The sequence below is a fragment of the Mytilus galloprovincialis genome, chromosome 10, assembly GCF_965363235.1.
Source record: "Mytilus galloprovincialis chromosome 10, xbMytGall1.hap1.1, whole genome shotgun sequence".
NCBI lineage: Eukaryota > Metazoa > Mollusca > Bivalvia > Mytilida > Mytilidae > Mytilus > Mytilus galloprovincialis.
This window is the reverse complement of record NC_134847.1, coordinates 75,290,227-75,305,092: the sequence shown is the minus strand read 5'-3', so window position 1 is coordinate 75,305,092 and position 14,866 is coordinate 75,290,227. Positions and strand designations below refer to the sequence as shown.

The window sequence follows — 14,866 nt, the reverse complement described above, 5'->3', positions numbered from 1 at the left end:
AAATTCAAGTTTTGTGACAAAATTTACATAAAACGACAATTTTTAAAACAGAACTTCAAACTAATGATGTCAACCTCTCTTTTAAAGATAAAAACACTGTTTGCCATCAATTACATTTTTTTATCGTACAGTTTATTTGTTTATTTGTTAAGCAAAGTTCGGCTTCAAAAGAAATCGTTAAAATGTAAATATTATCAATTGATTTACCATAAGATTTACCATCCGTGTAAGACTTTATCCATAAGCATTTGAAATGTATTTGGAGCAGTTTTTAAACCCATCGGTAATCGACTGAATTTAAAAGTACCAAAGCATGTGCTGAAAGCTGTATACTGGCTAGAGTCGTTTGAAAGTCCCATTTGGAAAAATCCTGAAGAAAGATCAATTGACGATATAAAATTCGGTATTACTTCGCTGAACGATTCGGTCAATTCTTGTAAGTCTGGTATTGAATATTTGAATTCCCTAGTTTGTGAATTTAAAAAACGGAAATCGCAACAAAATCGAAAGTCTTGGGCGCAAGGTTTACCAGAGTTCTTTGATCTCTTAGTGACAAGTACAATTGTGCTAGTAATTAACAAATCTTCTGTTTTCACTCACAGGAGCAATAATACCTTGCTTTAATAAATTGTCAAGATGTTCTCTCAAAATTTCCCTCTTATAAGGGGGTAGGCGATATGGCTTTTTGGTGTTTGTCAAGCGCGTCCGGTTTCAGTAAAATCTTATGTTCCACCACACGCGTGAAGCCTAAATTCGGGTTATCTTCCGTGACGAAAAGATCTAAATTGTCATGCAACAAACACGCTAGTTTATCAGTTTGAACCAATCAAGGTCATATCAATTAAATGTAGCGAAATCAACACTTGTGCGATGTAGATGTATAAAAAAGCAAACGTAATTAACGATTTTCTATAGTATAGTTCTTTTTACGACCCCACCGTAGCGGAGTGGGCATTAAGTTTTTCCCTTGTCCGTCTGTTCGTATGTATGTCCAAAAGTTGGTTTCCATTTTCTTACTTTAGTTAGCCTCAACCAAATATTATGAAACTTATACACAATGCTTAATACAACAAAACACAAATCAGTTTTATTTTGGTTGTGTCTCTTTAACCGATCAACAAAATGTCTCTTTATAAATGAAAAAATAGATGAATTTATTTTTACGATCCTCTAACTTTGGTTTGCCTCAAACAAATTATAACTTATGGAACTTATAAACAATGCTTATTACCACAAAAAGTCACAAATAGCAGATGAAAATTGAATTTGGGTGGTATCAGGACCAAGACCACAATTAATGATCCCGCTTTTCCCCTTAATTATAGTGTATTTTTTCTTTATTTTTTTCTTTCCCTTTCTCATTCATTTCTTAGCTTTTCTGGGGTGGAAATGAAAGAAGAGAGCTGAAATAAACTTTTGGATGTTTTATTTTAACTGATTTGATCAAGGAAAGAGTGATTAGGCCAGGTGCAAAAAGGTTATATTTACACTTTTCGGAACATCTCTTGACTTGCCTATAGGGGTATGGATGTGTATTGGCTAAATTTGTAAGTTGGGTGAAAGCAATCTTTCTGAATTTTGGATATATTTTTGGACTAGTACTATACATTACACACACAAAAAATTGGACAAAATGAATCGGTGCAATTTGTTTAATGAGACAAAAAGTTATAAAGAACTAATAGAGGAATTAATTGTGGTCTGTGGCCATCACTTAACAAAAATGCTTAAACCTTTCTGAAGTTGTGTCCCTTTACAACATTAAATGACAAGGAAGCGGCACCATCATCTGTGTCCCACAGACTTATTCCCCATTTATTTTTAATTCATTCAAAGTAAATCATTGAGGTTTAAACTTCTTTATTCAATGTTCAAAATATAATTTCGTGATTTTCTTTTATATCATTTAATTTCTAAAAAAAAATATAAAAATCAAACCATTGTTATTTGAACTTCTTTATCTAGTTTTAAAATTATAATTTCTATGCTTTGTGAATATTAAATGTTTATGACTTTCATTTAATATTCAATCTGAAATATGCATTTTGATAAGCTTTTTAAACGTATATTGTATACTACTGATCTTCATTAATGTAAAATGAATTTAATCGTTCTTTCAAGATATAAAAAAAATTATACCACCATTGATTGTTCTTATTAGTGTACTTTTTTTTTAAATGCGGAGAGCTTAATTTTGTTTCAAATAAAGAAATAATTGGCATGAGTAAAGTTTTATCCTGTCCAGTAATATAGAAAAAAAAATCAAATTGCATTTCAATCCATGAAAAATAACCATCACTGCAAGTAAACCAATTACATTTTCCCCTTTTTCTAACCTGTGTACAAGTTTAGTAACCATGTAACCTCAAGTTTCCAAAATATTCTATAGAAACCCCAAATAAAAAAATAATGGTGCTTTGAAATACCCAAGATTTATGTTTATGACCAAGAAAGTTTTACTGCAATGAAATGTAGGATTAATTACCTACAACTGTCAAATCCAAGAGAATAATTTTTTTCGACCTATTTTCGTATGCACCTGGATGTTACGTACTATTATTTGATGGTATTACATCTGGTACCCAGACCGGAGTTCAAACTAGCCTGGGTACTTTGGAGGACTCAGTTGGTCAAAGTTATCCCCCACTTTGACCTGGAGATCAATCGTCTGATATCTCTCTGGTTTGTCTGTTTCCACCGAGTGACCCGGTGGTTCTCTCCGAGTACTTCGGCTTCCTCCACCATAATAACAGACTTCCCGGTGTCCTAGCACCTCCTTTGTGTTGGGTGGGGATTGAATTGTCCTTTAAAAATAATTATCGTATAAATATACGTTAGTGACACATCTCCATTAATCCCGATAGGGAGTGTACATGAATGCTACTGTACCCTCGCAGCTTTCGAGGGGTTCTTCGGATATCGGAGGCATCTACCAGTACATACATACATACATACACCTAAAACTAACCGTACCAGATTCTTTTATCGTCCTTTTAAATAATGCATGCGCTATTGTTATCTTGAGTTACAATGTAATAGGTTATACCATAAAAGTATAAAATAAAAGTCATATAATACTTCCATGGTTATACTTTGATAAATAATAAAGAATCTATCTTGAAGGCTTATGTTACAACTTATGTGTTTATGCTGCTGAATTTACCTCTTGAAGATATTACAGCCAGGTCAAATATCTGTAGTGATAAACAAGACGTATAAACTGGCGATAGATAACAAAGTTTATTTTTTTTAATCACCATGGCCAAAAAAAAAGACAAACAACGGTATTCAAAACACAACATAGAAAAGCAAATAATGTAAAAATAGAACCTGTTCAAAACCAGGGGTGCGTGATTACTACATTAGTATCTCAAGACTTTTTTTCTAAAAGCAAAATTTTAAGTTGTGGAAAAATTAAACATATACAGGTAAAAGGTCATGAGATTCCATATTAATAAAACAAATATGTGGTATGATTGCCAATGAGACAACTCTCCATAACTGACCTTATGTTAGCGGGATGTAAATAAAGGCAACATTAGTATACCGCTGATTGAAATTCAAAAAACGATAGAGAGAAAAAAAAATCCGGGTTACAAACTAAAACTGAGGGAAACGTATCAAATATAAGAGAAAACTACGACACAGCAGAAACACAACACTAAAATATAACACACACAGAAACGAACTATAATGTAACAATGGCCATTTTCCTGACATGGTACAGGGCATTTTATGAAAAATGGTGGGTTGAACCTGGTTTTGTGGCATGCCAAACCTCCCGCTTTAATGGCAAAGTTAATTATAACATTAAAATGATAACATTACACGACACGGCTACAATAAATGTAAGCCTCTTTCAACGGATTTTTATAGTTCATTCTTATGTTTATAATGTTTAATACCGCCACATTCAGTATGTATGTGCCTGTTCCAAGTAAGGAGCCTGTAATTCAGTGGTTGCCGTTTGATGACGTGTCACATATTTTGTTATTCGTTCATTTATTGTGCATAAATAAGGCCGTTAGTTTTCTCGATTGAATTATTTTACATTTGTCATTTTGGAGCCATTTATAGCTGAATATGCGGTATAGGCTTTGTTCATTGTTGAAGGCCGTACGGTGACCTATAGTTGTTAATTTCTGTGTCTTGTGAAGAGTTGTCTCATTGGCAATCATATCACATCTTCTTTTTTATACTAACTCATTAGATGGATACAAATGGAAATACATAAAAAAAAATTGTTTCCCTCATTTCACTCCATATTATCAATTTTATTCTTTTTTTAATAGACATACATGAATATATAGATACATGTTCATTACGTGTTTCAGATTCTTTCTAATTAGACCGATGTTTTGTTCTCCAATAATTTCGTCTGTTCAAACATACGTTTAAAGTTGAGCATTATGCTTTTCATTGGAATGGAAACAGGAGGAAGGAAAGGCAAACGCAATTTCTCTGCATCTTCTGCCATACTACAGTACCGAAATGCTTCTTCAAAATTATTTTGAGTTTGATAAACAGACGCAATCATATAATAAGCATTCGGATACTGCTTATCACATTTCGAAGCCATAGTAAGATATTTCTGAAACAGGCCCTTCGCCTTTTCTTGATTACTATTTAAATAAGTATATGCGATTCCGTAAAGAGCACTAAATTGAGTATTATCTAAATCGTAGCATTTCTCGTAAATATTTCGCGCTCTCTCATACTGATTTGTAGATACGTAGATTGCACCAAGAAGATAATATACGTTGGCAAGAACTTTTCTTTGGAATTCGTTAGTACCTAAATTTCGCCTGAGTTTTAGCGCAAACATTTCTGACGTTTTTATACGTAGTTTCGCACATTCAAAATCAGACAATAGATTATTTTCTCTTTTTTCCGGATTCAATGGCGCTCTTAGGTAAATGATAATTTTGGCGTACTCGGCACAAATATCCTTGGGTCTTAATCTTAGATACTGGTCAATGAGAAGAGATGTATTTTCAGGTCGTCTAAATGAGTCGAATATACTGTTTTCATTGATATATCCATGTACGATACTCTGAAAAGCTGGAGAAAGAGTTTCACAGTCTTCCATACTTTCAACTTTATCCTTGGTGTAATCTCCTAAAATTTGCGAAGCTAAAGTGAAATTAGACATAGCTCTCCAAAAACTTTATCGCTGTTGGCGAGTTCGGGTATTGTAGCAGCATACTTTCTGAACACTTTATATCTTTTTGTTTAAACATCCTTACAGAATCTCTAGCTCGTTTAACTATTTCATTTTTTTCCATTTCCATATAATTGAACCAAGGTGAAACCAAAAGATCTTCTTTAATTGCTCGAATCTGCGGACATTTATCAACACTTTTACATGAGTCGGATTCGAGTGTTGTATTAACTCCATTTGATTTTCTGTCAACCATATCATTTGCTGTATTAAACACGTGTAACATAAAAAAAAAATCAAAATATCAAAGTTTCATGTAAATATATCACGAGCGTATTTTTACTACTGTTTCTCTCTATAGGTAATACCTAAATCGTCGATAAATTTTACAGGAGAAAAAAATCCCAGTTTTTAGATAAATGGAAAGTCGACCTACCTATCCATATTTTTTGTCGGAAAAGCAGTAACACATAACGTACCAAGTTATTGTTGCATATGTGTAAGAAAAAGTCTCCTTGAACATTTAGCGTGCTCCTTTTTATCGATCCAATGTCCCTGTTATTTAGTATAGTGACACTCAAATTAAAATATATTACCCTTTTATACAAAAGAGTGTGTTTACTATATACTTACGTCATTACATAAAACTAGTGTCATTGATTTTCATTTCTCCAAGATATCATAAACAGTTCGTGAATCGTTAAGAAACAAATCCGATAAAATTTCGATAGCACATTATATGTAAAAAATATCCTGTCATCATTTCAATACAATTTTCGTTTTAATTTTTACAAATGAATCGGAGATCAATGTGTTTGTTTACTTATGCATAGATACCGTATGCATGAATGCATCATACATTGAAAGTTTGTATATAATATACCTGTGTGAAAAAAATGGCAAAGTAAGAGGACATATATAAATGTATATATATATGGTTCTGTGAATAAAAGCATCAGGTAAATATTCTTGTATTTGTTCTGGCTTTTTGTTTGTTTATTTATTTTTATATTTAGTTTTATTTTGCAAAGTCATGTATAGTATCCAGGTATGAAACATTCCGTCAACACTGAGAGAAAGTAAACAGTATTGTGTTGTAAAATGCTCTCTTTATCGTTAACCAAATATTTTTTTTAGTTTTCGAACCTAAGAATCGTTTATTCAGAATTTGGTTATGTTGTTTATGACATATAACGAATTCCATTTTCATACCGTCTAATGATTTTTATCAAAATGAGACAGAAAATCAGAGATCAAATATCAAATATCAGTTTAATATGAATATGAACATTCAATCTAACCTCATTGGTTGATATCTTTGGCGGAAGTACATGTGATACATCCTCATTCTTTCAATATCCAAGCTGTGGGAAGGTCGTGCTCCACGTGTTGTCGGAAAAGTAACTATATTCTTTAACTTTTACTTACATTTGCCTTGGTGGCAATATAGCCTTGGTGGCTTTAAGACCTTGGTGGTCATTTATATATGCCTTGGTGGCAAAAGACCTAGGTGGTCATTTATATATGCCTTGGTGGCAATAGACCTAGGTGGTCATTTTTATATGCCTTGGTGACAATAGACCTAGGTGGTCATTTTTATGATTTTTTACATTTGCCTTGATGGCAACAATGAATTAAAAATACTAGCCTTGGGGGCGTCAAGACCTTGGTGGTCATTTATATTCGCCTTGGCGGCTTCTTGATAGAACTAGATGGTAATGTTTGACCTTGGTGGCAAAATGTTATGGGATTTAGACCTTAGGTAGTTATTATCAACCCAGGTGGTCAGATATTTGTTATGCCGTGCGCCGGTTAAACGCAGGGCAAAGTGCTATCGCTATATAAAATATATGTGGAAGTGGGGGCTCTGGCCATTTTGGAAAATTGTAGTTGAAAGGAGAATAATAAATTGTTTATAGGGTAAATAGTTTCTTTTGTTACTTTTGACTGTGTTGTGGACTTTTCATTTATTTTTACATCGTACATACTGATAGAAATGCTGTTTAAGGACTTCGTTAGAAAAGAATAGAATTACTGAGAAAGTGGAATAATTTAGTGTGACATGTCACTTGATATTCATGTTTTTTATCGGAGTGATGTGTATTGAATTATAAGGTGTCTTCGTCGAGGTCCGCGTTCAGCGGTCTGTTTGATTGTACATAGAATTGAATAGAATGTTTTTGTTTTCAGATGGTGTTACCTACAGCTTTGACAGGGTGACGAATGAAGAAGTAATATGATATTGCACGATGATTCATGTCAATGAGTTTGAACAACCTTTTTAAAAGGAAAGGATACTTTCTAATCAGAATATGGTGAGAACAAATTGCAATTGAAGTAATGTTTTGATTTCTGAAAATAGGAAAATAATGCATGGGGAAAATATTGATACTACACTAAATTATGTATGTCTGTGTTGAGAAAAGCAGAAGATGCCAATATGGCACGGTACTAAAAAAAAAAAAAAAAAAAAAATCTATGATGGAAGCAGCTTTATGTTCAAATGAACCTATTTAAAAGTAATGCTAATAATTTTTCCGTAATTTCATGATGTTTTCTATTGGATGTGTAATTAATTTCATTGATGTGTTGAAATATGTCACATAAATCTTTTTGTCATGGGAGATTAAATAATGGTTGCAATATTTTTGTTTTGTTTTGTTTTATCTAAATTGATAAATAAATATAATGTTGAATGATTTTGTATACTAGTACAAATGTATACTTAAATTTTATGTATGGTTAAATTTTTTAATTTAAATTTCTTTGTCTACAGTTCGAGGGACACTGATTCCCTAGTGGTTTTCCACGTGGATTGTAGGCAAAGGGATTTTTCCTTTTCAAAGTGTGACTAATGCTGTCTTTAGTACAAATACACAATTTGTTATTGGTTAATATATTTTCAGTAGACATGTGAAGAATCGAGTGGAAATACAATTGTCAATGTTCCTGATTATGAAGTAAAGAGTGTGTTTGATTCAACAACAGTAAAGAAAGAGACAAGCCAACATAGTTTACACTTGGAGGTTAAGTCCCTTTGCTTACAAGCTTTCCACATGCTGAAGATGTTATTAGAATAATGACAATGTTCATTTTGATATTAGTTCATTGCCTTAACTCAACTTTTAAAAGTCCGTATGTGGTCAAATTCATGAGAATTTATTGAATAATGAACGATTTATAAAGAACTGTTTACATGCATCTTTAAATGTTTAGAAGTGTTTTAAAGTAATTTTAAAAGGAATAATATTTAATAAAAGTGTTGAATTTGTTTTGAGTATTGGGAATACTATTCCTTAAGGGAAAGCCTTGCTAGTGGTATATTTTGAGATTGGCCTGCAAATATGCTGTATGGACTATAGAGTGTTCTATGCCCATAACTTAACATGAACTGGATGCAAGATTATATCAATCACTGAGGATATGTGTATAACCTCATTGGTTGATATCTTTGGCGGAAGTACATGTGATACATCCTCATTCTTTCAATATCCAAGTGGTGGTTGGTTTAAGGGCTATGTTTGGTCAGGCAATACATCTGTTTGGGTTGATGAGGTTCTTGATAAGTTCCCCCCTCTCCCACCCATAAGTACCAAAATGTGGATATGTTTTTATATTTATATTTCAATATTGGTTTTACATGTATGCATTTTGGGTTGATGAGCACGAGACAACATTAGAAAAACATGAGCATTACCATGGGATCATGTTGACAAAACAAACCTTCGCTTTATCGATTTTCAAGGGAAAGGTCAATTAGGGCAAGTGTATTGGCATGTTTGTGTTTGCTTTTTCATTACAACGGTAAAAATAATATTATATATCTCGGATGTCAATAATGTTGATTATAATGCTTCATTTTATGAGCTCCAGAGTAGTTTTATAACTGAAAAACAACTGTGCACTAGTGAGCTCTTCTGCATTGCATTGTGCATGGTAGTCCACATTTTGGTTTCTGAAACGTTAAGATATTATCTTGTATTCGGTTCTTTCCTCTAGAGTTTTCTATGCCCATAACTTAACATGAACTGGATGCAAGATTATATCAATCACTGAGGATATGTGTATATCGATACCTGTATATGGGTAATGCACTAGGTCATGTTTTTTTTTATCTCTGACTGTTTTTGGAGTTCTTACACTAAAACAGTAAATGTGAGATCCTGGATGTGTGCTGATTTTTTAAAATCTTAAGGTGGTACCCAACACTTTCACTAAAGTAAATTTGCCTCGTTTAATTTCATAAAATTTTGACAAAGTATTTACTTTGACCCTTTGACAAGAATATAAAAAATTCAAAGTATTTGAACTAACCAATTTATCAGAAAAAATACACTGGTTATATAGCAGTTTGACAAACACTAATTTTGCATGATTTTTTATAAGTGGTTATTGGATTTGAACTAGCTGTCAGTAATTGCGACTTCTCTTGGATTTGTAATTGTTGTTATTTTTGTTTGGATGTATAAATACTCTGCCACGTTCATTCTAATATTTTAACAGATATTTCCATTTGGATCCATCTGATTGGTTTATCTTTTTTCAACTGATTTTTAAAGTTTGTTCTCATGGTTTACTGTTACATCACTGTTCAAGGATCAGGGAGGTTTGTCGCCTTTAAACGAATTCAACCTGACCGGATTCTGTATGTGCCTGTCCCTAGTAAGAAGTATGTAATTGAGTGATGACCGTTGGTTGCTGTGTTTTAGTTCATTACTTTGTATATGAATTATGCCGTTAGTTTTCTCGTTTGATTTATATCTGTCATTTTAAGGCCTTATATAGTTTCATTTACGGTATGATATTTGTTCATTGTTGAAGGCCATACGGTTTAGTTGTTAATTTCGGTGTCATTTGGTCTATTGTGGAGAGTTGTCACATTCACAATTATTATTACAATTGCTTATTTTAATATATTAAATTTAAAGTTAAAGTGAACACTTCGTGACTGCATTTCTCATGTCATGTACTAATATAGGAAGATGTGGAATAGATCCTTATGCATGTTTGATTGTACTAGTTGTAGGTTTGGAAATTGTATAAACTTTGCGATTTGTATTGATTTAAGTGCTCTCTAAATTTTCCCTTAAACTGAAATGTAGAGTTTTTTTTACTTGTGTTATATCTAGATTCAAAACATCCATGTAGGTCGACGACCATCAAAATTTCAATTCTGAAGGTTGGGGATTCTGGCAAATTTCATAATATCTATTTTTCAACTTCAAGGCTGAATTGTGCAAACTAGTCATACTACATGTGTATACAACCAGGCGTAAACATTGAGTATCTTGTAATCGAATGCTTACATGAAAGTGTAAAAAAAACTGTTTTAGATTTCAGTGCAATGCTAATATTCTGAGATATGATAGAAGAATATGGAGATTTTTCGATATGTTGGGGACATAGAAGAGGAGTTAAAAACGGAGATAGTAGAAATATTCACATCTGGATCAAATTCAACAGGTTAGTAAAGGTTATAAATATACAATATTATAGTATCATTAAATATTCACAATCATGACCATGCAAGCTTATAAATTAACTCTTTATCGCTTGGATTTGCGATATAGTTCGCCAAAAAGGCATAAACAAATTTAATCTATTGTTCGCCAAAAAGGCATAAACAAATTTAATCTATTGAAATTGTTTTAGTACTTCATAAATGTTTATGGGCTTTAAAGTTTTTATAAACACCAAATCCTTGTTCCCAGAATGTTTGCCTAAAAAACAAAATTCATATTTGATTTCGTGACCAGTCTTGAAATATCACAATGTTTATAATTTATAAGATTTGCCATGCCACATGTGTCAGATATGAAAAAAACTCTCCATACAAGTAACAATTTGTACTGAAGTAAGCCATTTTTTTAGTTGAGACACGAAGCCGCTTTGCTCACACCGAACAGCAGCTTATAAAGGGCCCTAAAACATACTATTTTAAACCATTTAAACGGGAAAACCAACGGTCTAATCTAGATAAATAGAGAAACGAGAAACACGTATGTTCACATTTGACACATTCCCAATTTCCATTCTCAATTTTATTTTAATTTATTTTTAAAAACTTTATGGTCCATTGGTCAATTTTAATGTTCCGTATCTTATAAAATAAAATATAATCCTATTCTCAGATACAAGAAGACACTGTCATCAAAAGTAAATTTAAAAATGGATATTTATCATACACATTTGATACTTACACAAAAAAGCTACTGCTAATAGAAGATTATTCTAATCAGCAGGTGGTGAGTTATATTTTCTTTTCTTCGCAGTACAGTGTACCTTTATAAAATTCATAAATAAAAAAGGATAGATTGATAATGAAATTCATTTTTTTGTTAACCATGTAATTTTAATTTTGTAGTGATTATAAATGCTGACCTCGAAGACAATCAGAAAAGATGGCTGATTATTGGTATTAGTATTCAATTGGTTTTATCTCCAACGCTTCGAAAATATACAGATTCATTTGTATACAACTTGTATAACTCAATACAGCAATCTCACGGAATTCAAACACAAACATATCCTTCCCAACTAAAACGACAACCAAACTCAACAAGGGTGCTTAATTATGAAGCTATCAATAACAACCATTTAATATCACGTGCCCATGGCCATATTGGTAAATACGACTACAAAGTAATCAATCATGTAGAGTTCTCGAAATTATTCTTGAAAACTTGTATGGCCCAGTACACCGCTTTTGATGAAACATGTGACTTATCAGCGTTATGTGGAATGATTATAAATATTGACAAGTTTCCACAGACAGTAAAGAATGTTGTCGCAAAGGTATGTTATTTTACAGACAGTATAGAATGATACTTTTCAGGTGTGTTATTTTATAGAAAGAACAGAATGTTGCTTCAAAGGTGTGTTATTTCAGACAGTACATAATACAGTACATAATATTGCTCTAAAGGTTTGTTATATGTATGTACCGTACAGATGTTGCTTTAAAGCCTTAATGTGTGTTTTGCAGACCGTATAGAATGTTACTCTAAATGTATGTTATTCCAGGGACTTTCTATATTAATATAAAAAGTTCCTTATTATTCTAAGGACAATTATGGAATAATTTGTTAAAGATAATTATGTTATTCTTTAGACCGAACATACTGTTGCTATTAGTTATCAAAGGTACCAGGATTATAATTTAATACACCAGACGCGCGTTTCGTCTACATAAGACTCATCAGTGACGCTCAGATCAAAACAATTAAAAAGCCAAACAAATACAAAGTTGAAGAGCATTGAGGACCCAAAATTCCAAAAAATTGTGCCAAATACGGATATGTTATTCTATAGACCGTATATACTGTTGCTATTAGAATATGTTATTCTATAGACCGTACATACTGTTGCTATAAGGATATGTTATTCTATAGACCGTACATACTGTTGCTATAAGGATATGTTATTCTATAAACCGTACATACTGTTACTATCAGGATATGTTATTCTATAGACCGTACATACTGTTACTATCAGGATATGTTATTCTATAGACCGTACATACTTACTGTTGTTATAAGGATGTGTTATTCTATAGACCGTACATAATATTGCTGAAAAGTATGGAACGCCATAGCTGTCTTCCGTTGTTCATATTTAGTATATGATGTGATCATTTAATTATTTTCAGCGGTTTTTTCTTGATTATGAGTGCCCTTTTCATTATGTTCAGTAGTATAACAATTATGTTGAGCAGTAACATCATAATGATCAGTAGAATAATCATTATATTGTCCAGATCTGGTATTATATTCAGCACTTTAATCAATATAATTAGCAGTTTTTGGCTTTATGTTCAGTAGGTAAATTATTCTATTGAGTAGATTTGTCTTTATATTCAGTACTTTTGAAAATATCTTCTGTCAACATATTTTTATATTATGTAGATTTCTCATTATGTTGACTACAGAAACCGAAATATTCCGTGGTCAAACACACTTTATAATCAGTACTGTTATCATTATGTTGAGTGAAATAAATATTATGTTCTGTAGACTGATCATTATGTTCTGTAAAATAAATATTGTGTTCAGTAGAAACAACTTTATGATCAGTGGTCAAAATGTTTTATGTTTGGTTCAAAAAATATTATACTAGGTGGTTAATCAATTATATTCAGTGCTTTTTTCATTATGTGGTGGTGGTAGACTTCCTAAAATAACCGAAAACATACGAAGCCGGACAATTTTTTCGGGTTTATTTTCATACTGTCAACATGTCGTCTGCGATACAACGTGCTCTTGCAGAACTTAATCTACAAATCTTTCAAAAGTTTAAAGATGAGAGGATAGAGGATGACACTTTTCAGCACCTTACTGATCAATACTTGATCAGACTAGGTGTTGAAACTATTGATGATCGAATAAGATTGAGGGAAGCGATGAGGAAGACTCTGTGACTAAATGACACAGAAATTAACAACCATAGGTCATCATAATGCCCCAATAATTAGAAAAACCCCCGCATAGTCAGCCATAAAAGAGGGAGGAAAGATACCAGAGGGAGAGTCCCCGAAATGCTGTGTGGCAGACAGTGTTATTAATTAATTATTAGCTCCCTTGGTAAAACTCCAAATTTCATATTTAATGTATTTCATTGTTAAATAATTTACATGAAGCTTAATAAGTATATATTTGTTAATTGCATTGCTTTTGCTATTTGAATTCATTGGTTAAAGATTTTTCTTTATATTGTAAAGTTTAATATTTGCATCGTCGCAAAAATCTTTGGTTACCCTCTTTGGATACATTCAGTGAGAAACTTATATATTTTATAGATCCCACCTAAATTTAATATGTTACAGGCCGTGGAAGAGCTCAGCAGCCGGAGAATAAAGATACAGAAAATAAAGCTGTACAGCCGGACAAGGTCGATAAAAATTTCTATTTGTTGAAAGAATAATACGTGGAATTATCAGAGGACTGACATTCAGGCAAACCAACCTTTCCAACCTTACCCACTCTCCCATTAAATAAGCGCAAACTACATGGCTTCTTGTAATAAGGGTAAATTGTATTGATTGCTCTATTTCTACTTTCAAACATTGGCCATGATGTTCCTACAACACGACGTTACACTTAAAATGCGGCGTCGAAGAGGGTGTTTGACTTCGATTATTTTTTGCAAGTTTTATTCGGTTTTTTATATTGTTGGTTGATTCTGGTTCTGTTCGTTTTGTGATGTCAATTTATCATAAATTTCGTCCAGTTGTGGAAATCGATTTAATAATGTTTACCCTTTAAGTTATTTCAACTAAAAATGCAGTACTGTCGCAAGTAATGTAGGAAGGAAAGATGGGACGGAAGTACATGTATACGGTTTTCCTTTTTTTTTTATCATAGGATGTTTACTTTTAAAGGTGCATATCATCTGTCATTGTAAAATTTCTATATCTTAATTCAACCCCAATACAAATATATCTGACACTCTGCAAGTAAATCGAACATTTTTACCCTTGGTTAAATTTGAATAGAATTGTATTTTCCCTGGCACATAAGTTGTCGAAATACACCCCTAACCTTGGCTTGAGAAATATTTCCCAAGTCATCTATAGTGTTTAACTTCTGATATACATTTTGAAATATAGTAATCTACTCCTGGATCGTCCGCGAAAACGGCAAATATAATCCAGAGTTTTTATTAATTCGATAAAATGGTTTTCGTCGCTGTTTGGGATTCGTCTTTCAA

General features: G+C 32.3%; 1 long non-coding RNA gene across 1 annotated transcript; it reads left to right on the top strand.

The window, feature by feature from the left end:
- Nucleotides 1-6,483: 6,483 nt before the first annotated feature.
- Nucleotides 6,484-8,433, top strand: LOC143048392 (uncharacterized). The gene is made up of 2 exons (XR_012969810.1): nt 6,484-7,476; nt 8,068-8,433. It is a non-coding gene; the product is annotated as an uncharacterized LOC143048392 (long non-coding RNA).
- Nucleotides 8,434-14,866: the final 6,433 nt, after the last annotated feature.